General features: G+C 42.4%; 1 pseudogene; it reads left to right on the top strand.

Annotated features, from left to right (window-relative positions):
- Window positions 1-7,289: 7,289 nt before the first annotated feature.
- On the top strand, window positions 7,290-7,406 carry LOC124778263 (annotated as a pseudogene).
- The last annotated feature ends 1,864 nt before the right edge of the window (window positions 7,407-9,270 follow it).

Below are 9,270 nucleotides of genomic sequence, written 5' to 3'. Positions count from 1 at the left end.
TATTCCCTGGTCAGCCATCTTTGTACTTGCACCTCGTATGCTGATTGTGAAGTTTAATTCTTATAAAGGAAGCTTTCATGTGCGTATGTTCTCAGGGTATGTTTAGATGCTGAGGCACTGTTTCTTTATTAATTGTTTGTTATTTAATTAACACCTACCTGTACTGACATAATTGGGCTATTATTTAGTTAGAAGTTCGTGTGCCCAACATATTCGTTGCCGAGCGTTCAAGTTTTAGAAGTTGCCTTATCGTTACTTGTGTGCATTATGTTATGCCTTAATATTATACCTTGGCATGAGTTTATATCGCAAAGAAGTCATTGTACAGGAGAGTCTTGCGGGTTCAGAGTTTGGAAAGATTTGATTGTCTTAAGTATTTACATTAACAGAAATTTTCTTAATGTTTTATGCATTTGTTATGCAGATTTCAACGTGGACTTAAGAAAAATTTTTATTGTGCTTGTTAAATTGATCAGTTTTGTTGTATTCAAATTGTGCAAGTTAATAAACATTGTTTAACACAGGCTGTGTATGTTTGGTCATTACGGCCCTGCTCTTCCTGTCGTATTATTGAACGCAAAGGGCCCATTCCAGAGATAAACCATTGAAAGAGATCAGCACCTCATACATTCTCCCTCTCGACTGTGAGGCGATGGTTAGTCAATGTAAATCAAACAAAAAGAAAATGACTTTTTGTTTCCTTTTTAAATTCTTTGTATGTACGCAATCTTGAATGTCTACTGTGACACGCGCTACCTGAGTAAATGGTCAAGATGAGACACACATGAGAGATCCGCTCTCCATTCTGTTCACAGTAGGCTCCATACACATTCCTCACCACGCTACAGCTGTGGCGTAGTTGGTGTCGCTGTTGAAGAACACCTCCTCATTCCTCTCCCAGTAGAGGAGTCACTTGGAGGGTATTAGTCTCCGGGAATTATTGGGCCGACAGACCAGAGCCAGTGCAATAAATTCTCGATAGGCATCTTGTATTTCATCATGACATTCCTTAGTCACATTCCTACAAGCAGAGTGAGAGCGAGGCTCCTGTTCGTCTTGCCATAGCTATTCTTCCCGAACTGTTTCTCAAAGTGTTCCCAACTGTCGACCAGACTAGCGATGCCTACTTCCACAGTGACCATGTGGCAAGATCACGCTGGAAGCCACAGTGTTTGTTGTCATTACAGGTGGCTGCGGCACGTTCCAGTAAACGACAAATATTTCCGCTAATACATATCAAAATCTGAAAGGCTAGTCACTAAAATCTTGCGGAAGCAGGCACTACTTCTCCTTTCTTTCACTTGACTGGCGGACTGACTGTTGCAGTGTTAGGATTGAACGAAGCAAACTAAGCGTTTTTCTTAGGAGAAGTTAAGCGAGACTGAGATGGGAAGTAGTAAAAACATATTGGTGCGAATCTTTAAATGGAACAGAATATTGTAGTGGCGTCAGACGATAGATGTAGTGAAAAGAGGTAGAAGGCGCCATATTAAGACTCGTCCAAGCTTTCAGAATGATTTGTTTCCACTAAAGTGCTCCGTTCACCTTGGTCCGCATCACAGGGTCCTGTAATGCTGAGGCAACCGCCCTAGCGACCAAGTGCAATGCGCTGCTGGATGTCGGCGGAGTAGGACCGAATCATCAGGGCTGCGCCTGCAGCCACCTCAGCGGTCTTCTTCCCCGTTGACTCAGTACTGCTGCACTGGGAGCCGCCGAGCGGCACACTGCTTCCTTCCTACTGGCGTAGCTGAGATCGCGGCGACCACAAGCGCCCACGAATCTGCGGCGCTCACTTGAGATGCCTCCGGCATGTCTTGGAAGCCAGGACGACTGCCCACAGTAGCGAGCTGAAGAGTGGCTCGTCACTGGCTGGCTGCCTTTGGACTCCGTGTTGGCCTTGAGGGTCGAACCAGCGACCCACCGTAGACTGGAATGTTGGCACCCTATCTGCTGCTGCACGTAGCTGGTGGTGTGACACGCCCTGTCGTCGAGGAGAGCTGCCACACTTGAATTACTCTCGTTAGAAAACGGGCACCTATTTATACTCAGCTGTGCACCCCTGTTTTGCTAACGCGCCGCTCCGAGTCACTTACAAAACCTAGGCTGCGCCAGTCGGCCCCTTCTGCATGTAACTTGCGCCATGCAAACTGCTACATTTAAGTTTTTGAATGGTTCGATGGCCCTATGGCCTCCATTCTACTTCGCAAATGTTGGTATCCGTAACCCACTGCAATCCGGATCGCACCTGGTTGTAACTTGTGCTCAGAAAACTACATAAAAGTAACATTCCCTATCCTAAACGGTGGTGCCGCTACAATACTCTTCAAAGCTGGCGGCCGATCCTGAGTGGCTTTACTTGGGTTCCCCAAGAGCAGAATCCGACGGCCGCTGAAGCTGCCTCCACTCTAGGATGGAGGGCGTTGAATTTGGTAAGCTTGGAAGCGCCCGAGCCGAGATTGTTAAGTCTTATGGGAATTATGGAAGTGCGGGTATCAATTAGTTTCATTCCATTAATTCCACTCGCCGTTTCTCTTTATTTCATGAGTGGATGATAGATTAGCGACTGCTTACTCACTGCCAAGTAGATGAAATTTCATGTCACGGGTGATGAACTAACATTTTAGCAGACCACTATTATCAAAGTAATTGTTTTTGCCTCATCAGATCGCGTAGTTTTTGACCAAATTCATTTCAAGTGACGTCTTTTGTTCCATCTCGCTGTTTCTCCTTGCCGCTCATCCACCATACCTTACGTTCTTTGAAGATGCTAACGTCCAATTTAAGCGTAAATTCCAAATTACTCCAGTGCAATATTCGTGGCTTTGTGTTAACAGGGACAGTAGAACATAAAGAATAATCAGTAGTCCAGCAGCGACTGAATAGCGTGCATAGCACTAGCTGACAACATGGGTCAGGAAAACGCTATCGCTCCTGGACTGCTTGTTTCAATTCGTGTTTCACTATCCATACATATCGATAAAATAAATGTTGTACAAACTGATTTGGAACAGTTCTATCAAACGGGCACGTGAAATTCCGCTTCAAAATTATTTTATTTGTAACGAGAATAAACCGAACTGGGTATTGTATGAAAGACATGATGAGCAGAATTTATTATGCTTTTCAAATACGTAATTGCAAATATCTGCCAAAATAGCAGAGAAAATTCGCCTGAAGACTCTTATTAGGGGCGGCCTTCCCTGACTGCTGCAAGAGTGCTGCCTTTCTTCGCTGCTGCACTAGGAGGAGTAGAGTGTATGTTCCATCGCCCTGGCCAACTTTTCCCCGGGGAAAGATCCGTGTACACTTGGTAGCTGACTGTGTGGACCGGGCACTATCCTAGACTGACTATAGTATATGCAGGGTGGTCACAAACAGTCTGAAAAGCTTGGAAACCTGTTGTGGGGGAAATTGTACTGGAAATAAATGTACAGAAAAAATTCGATCGTTGTGCCGTTTACGAGTTATTTAGCAATGAAATTAGCCAGTAAGGTCATGCGCGCGGAAATTCGAGAGTGCCACAGGCATTGTAGCCAAGCGTGTTCCTCATTTGGTTCATTTGGTTTCCTCAGACTGAACAAGCGAAGCGTTTTCCCACATAGCATAAATCTATCACGTCCAAAAAAGGCACATTTTAAGTGGTAACGAGCATTTGAAAAAGCGGTTATCCACTTGCCCCACAGACGTCTGTTCATTACCGCATTTTAACACGAGCAAGTGCGTGAATCTAAGCGCATGACGACCTGATTGACTAACTTCTTTACTAAATACCTCGGAAACGGCATACGTACAGATTTTTTTGTGAGCAGTTATTTCTCATCCAGTCTCCTCTACAAGTACCTTACAAGTTTTCAGACTATTTCCGACCATCCTGTACATGTGCGGTGTTCGATGTATAATGTAGTTATTTTCATTAATGATTCCAGACACTGTACTAAACAACATTACGGCAGTATTTACATCATTATCAGACTAATAATTATAGCTATTAGGAGTAGTATGTATTTAAGTTGTTTATTACCACCAAGTACACGTGGCAGGAGCCAGGGAGCCAGGGATTAACGCTCATTTTCTCTTGGGCAACAGTACAGGTGTTAAGAACGTGAATGCGGTCAGTATATATTCGTAGGCGTAGTCCCCTTAGTGATTCAGTTATGACCATGAGACGCAGAGAAGAAACACCTAGCAAACTGAAGTGGGTCCATATTACAACTCTCCCTTTCTGACCAAGAGAAAGAATTGTATGCGTAAGAGAACAGCAATTGTTAGTCTTTGTGATTTTAAGATTGAGAAATTTACAATCATTGTCCACTGCTGATTATAGGCTAGCAATTACTAATTCACAACCGCATGAGAAATAATTACTACAGGCACGTCAATTTGATCGTGCTAAGACATCGGGCTTCGTAGAGAATTAATAACTGCAGGCCCTGATAAGGTTTACTACCGTTAGTAGCGATCTGCTTGAGATGTAAGAAATGTTCGCTAATTGTTCGTCAGCAATCTGTCAATCCGGAAAGCGATAAAAGTACTTACAATAATTCGAAACCTGGTCCGTCATCTGTGAAAACAGTGATTATCATTCTTTGAAATAAACAGACTTATGCAGTTTCATGTTAACATACTTATTACTAACGAAAACAACAAATGCTTACATGGACAGTGGCCAAAGCAGAAGGGAGAGAAGTGTCCGTCTTCAAAGAACAAGCGAGTGTCTCTTAATAACCACTGATGAACAAGTTACAAAAATTTCCGATATAGAATTTTGTTCATTTCCATCGCAGTCACTGATTATACTAAGTCAGCTTTTCCTGGCCATGAAAAGTCATTGTTTTACAAATTTTAAATTGCATCTATAATACAAAACACAAATCACGCTATCACTGCCCCCTATGGTTAAGGAGAGGAATTTTCTTCAAAAAATTACTCGATGAAAACAAAAGTTGCTTTCACTGCAAGGAGCGTCTATGTAGCAAATGTATTTCTATAAGTTTCAAGTAATGATTTAGATGCAACATGCAAATTATAATTTTGTTGTCTATATTATTTTAGCATTAGCTCATAGTTTTTAATCTTCACTCATGGTTTCTTTGCTTTCATCTTAGTTCGACCATTAGTGGTCTTATACTTTTCATTCAAAAGTGCCAAGCATCTCACTTGATGTTAGTCTGTTCACTTAACATCTCATAGAAGGATACAAAGATAAAATTATTTTGAATGATTTTCTAGAAAAAAAATGAGAAACAGTCACTTTACAATTTATTTCAGGTAAAATGTAGTTAATTCATATTCAGCTGTGGTGATGCTTGTGGTAGACGTGAGATCTGGAGCGACGAATCGCAGATACAATCATGGAATGACTAAGGATCTGCCGGCTGTACCAGGAACCTCCAGGAAAGTCTTTCAGGACCATCTGGTTAGGTACTTCCAGGTCACTTTTGATAGACTTCAAGGAAGTAGCATCGCCGCCCTGAATTGGTGATTTACATAGAAAAGACATAGAAATAGGAATTAGACTGACTGCAGACGCTAGCTACTTCCGCATGCAGAAAAATATATATCCCTAGTGAATTATCTGTTCGGTTTTGAATGACACTTGGCATTAAATTTTATTTGTGATATATGGATTAATATGCATGTTCTTCTCGTGAGTGTAACAGAGGCCGTGTTACCATTAGGTAATGTAGTGGTCTGACACTGTATATACTTTGTTTACAATGTGCTTTAAGTAGCTCTTGAATTAATTTATTCACTTGACATAACATCTAAATACAAAATAGCAAAAATAGAACCCATAGGTGGCACCACCATTATACATCATCTCGTAGACTACGAAGTTATTTTGGGTTACCTTTTAAATTTCCAAAATGCTGATTTTATGTCCAAGGCACCGCCAACAATTAGAGCGCAACCGCTGCAGCGGCCGATTAGTGGCTCACGCCGCCGGGTAGCTAGTCAATGGTAGTGTCCGGACTGCGTGAAACATTCGTGGAGCTTTGTGTGTGTGTATTTCTCAGCTGCAACCTCTGCCACAATGGCAGTTGTCTCTAGGATGGAATAACATTTCGAGGGGAGGACGAGAGCTCATCTCAAGATTGCCATACCGTATTACAGGTGCACAAGCGTACATTACTGTTATTTACTGTAGTCTACGTACGTACGAGTTACACTGTTCGCTTTTTCAAGTCGATTTTAGTACTGGCTGCTTTTAATCTATTACTATCACGATTCCTCTCTACCTTGTCGTATTTGTATAGTGCTTTACATAACATGTTTCAAGGTCTCGTTCATGAGAAATCCGATTAATATGCCACCCACGCCTGAGGTACAGGCAACATTAAGCGCATTTCGGTCATTGCTAAGATGATATTAGACTTTAGGTGAGCCCTTGCAATACTGATGCAAGTTCAGAAGAGAAATAGCAATGGGATGAGGCGCGAACTGGAATTTGTGTCGGGGAGGGAGATGTAGTAGGGTATCCGTGAGGTTGTGGTACCCCAGTGCCAGAGTGGGGCAGCGGTTGGCACATCTGCACAGGAAGCAGGAGACCCCGGTCCCATCCTGGCGCTGATACAAATTGTAGTTCATTGTTTCAGCCTACATCATTGTCGTAGATATATAATTTGTTATGAATAAATTATTTATTGATAATAAACAGCATGCCAAGACAAAGATTTATTCACAGCTACACAACAGCGTCTGACCTTCTCAGGGAAGGAGAAACTGATCTTTCGTAATTTGTTAACACGCAAAAATATTTTTACAAAAACCCTTTAAACTCCTAGATCGCCACATTCAAAAATTTGTCCTATTATCATAATTAATTTTGTGCACTAATAAAAAATTGGTAATATAATGTTGCAAGATGATCATTTGAGTAGGGCCATGAAGAACTTGACTAGAGTCCTGCACATTAGATTTGTTTCGCTTGTGTGTATGTGTATTAAAACAAACGTCAAATGACGTACCAGTCTGCCCCAAGCATTCCCTCTTGAAGTCTAGATCTGTAATTTCACTAACAGCAGTTGCTGGAAACTTCCCTGTTTTATTTGTAATAACAATGACGTAGTTTAAATTATAGACTGCTGTTGGTCTTAAACGCCACTCGTACGATACTTTTCCGTAACATGTGTTTAGTATTAGGTACGTTAGACATTACTGAAACTGTTTACTCATTAATCTCGCTTACATTTTACTCCTGAAATAAAGGGACTACAGTTGGGTCACGGCACCAGTATTATGGCTATGCCGACTTGAGCGCACTTTCACCAACAATGAACACTCGTGATGCCAACGGCCTTGCCGCAGTGGTACACTGGTTCCCGTCAGATCACCGAAGTTAAGCGCTGTCGGACTGGGCTAGCACTTGGATGGGTGGCCATCCGGTCTGCCGAGCGCTGTTGGCACGCGGGATGCATTAAGGCCGTGTGAGAGAAACTGAGGAGCTACTTGATTGAGAGTTAGTGGCTCTGGTCTCGGAAACTGACATACGGTCGGGAGAGCGGTGTGCTGACCACATGCCCCTTCATATCCACATCCAGTGAAGCCAATGAGCTGAAGATGACACGGCGGCCGGTGAGTACCGTTGGGTCTTTATGGCCTGTTCGGAAGGAGTTTAGTTTTGTAGAACGCTCGTGATGTCAGTTATGTTGGCAGTACCCCACCCATGACACCACTAGCTACACCCCCTTTCTATTACACCATCATCACGCTGTCACAAGTCATGCACCCATTATCATTATGTTACTCTAGAATTTTATACCAACTATTAAAACGAAAAGGCCAACATAACTCAGTATTTTACCATCCATTAAAATAAATCACATCTATCAGTATGTAGCAGCCATTTTGGACATGTTCAAAAATATGTAAATGTTCTGAATTTTGTACCAAGCTCGAAAGGGTTCAATTTTTTTATCAAAAATTAGTAAAGATACTGATAACAATTTTTTATCAAAAATAAGTAAAGAAATTGACAACACTGGTTTTAACTCATAGTAGTGATCTAACTTAGAAGTTACGCTACACTTGTCGATGAACGTAGTTCGATCTCCGTACCTCACTTGCTGTAAGGCTCAGTGAAGCCCTGAATTAAATATATTCACATTCAATTTGTCTCTAATACTTGTTCAAAGAAACGTAAACCCAGACAGAAGTACCTGCCACTCCTCAGTCGGCGCCTCTGGTACTGGTCCACCTTTCGAACGCAGTATAGCAGCGGTTCTGTATGGCTGCATTTCACAGGATCTTCGGTAAGTTGGCAGAGGTACTTGCAACCAGATGTCCACACATTGATCACGCAGTTCCCTTAAATAACGGACTAGCGATTTGTGGGTTTCAGCTGCCAACCGGTGGCATCACACATATTTTCCATTGCGTCCAGCTCAGGGAATTCGCTGGCCAAAAAAATAGGCGTTAGTTCACTATCGTGGTCCTAAAACCACTGTAACGCGAATCTGGCATTCTCATACCTACTTTTATCCTGCTGGCATGTGTCATAGCCTTCGGAGAAGGCATCAAGCACGAAGGCATGTAGGTGATCCGCAATAATATTCACTTAGTACGCAATTGTGATGGTGTCTTAGATTACTACAACAGTTGGCTCATATAATGGCCATCGATCTGATGCTACAAGTAACGTGATTTATCTGATCAAGAGGCACGTTCGGGAGTGGTCATAATGTTTTGGCTCATCAGTGTAGTTCGATATTTTTTGACAACGATTTATAAACACATTTCAGTCCATGCGCCATTTTGATCGGCATGTAAAGGCCACGAGTGCATGACGTGTCTCATGTGCCTTCTGCCTGTTGCCCAATGAGGTCTGACCAACAGTGGAGCGCTTTCAACAAGGAAGTTACGGTGCGGCGATCAAGACACAAGACTTACAAGGAAACTCTTGGGTGCGAGGTCGCAAGTTCAGTCTTTAATATGACTCATTTGGAAGTCATGTGATAACAACTATGTTAGGAGGAATATTAGCTGCTAATGACCCACCATGTGCATCAGGAGGGCGACAGAAATGTGATGGCATGCAGCTTAAGGCGAAATAGTCTCTCGTGGAGCTTACCGTGAAATTAGCTATCTAAGTAGCAGCTCTAGATGGTGCGGTAATACGAGGGTCACTCCAAAAGAAATGCTCAATATTTTTGTAAAAATACAGTTTTCATTCTGCATGTGAGAAAGTTTTACAGTGTGTATATACATCCTTCCCGCTTATTTTCAAACTCAGTTCAACCTGTCCCCGTGAGTGGCGCCGTCACAACATGT

This window comes from Schistocerca piceifrons, chromosome 2, assembly GCF_021461385.2.
Source record: "Schistocerca piceifrons isolate TAMUIC-IGC-003096 chromosome 2, iqSchPice1.1, whole genome shotgun sequence".
In the NCBI taxonomy this organism is placed as follows: domain Eukaryota; kingdom Metazoa; phylum Arthropoda; class Insecta; order Orthoptera; family Acrididae; genus Schistocerca; species Schistocerca piceifrons.
This window is presented reverse-complemented; position numbering and strand designations above follow the sequence as displayed.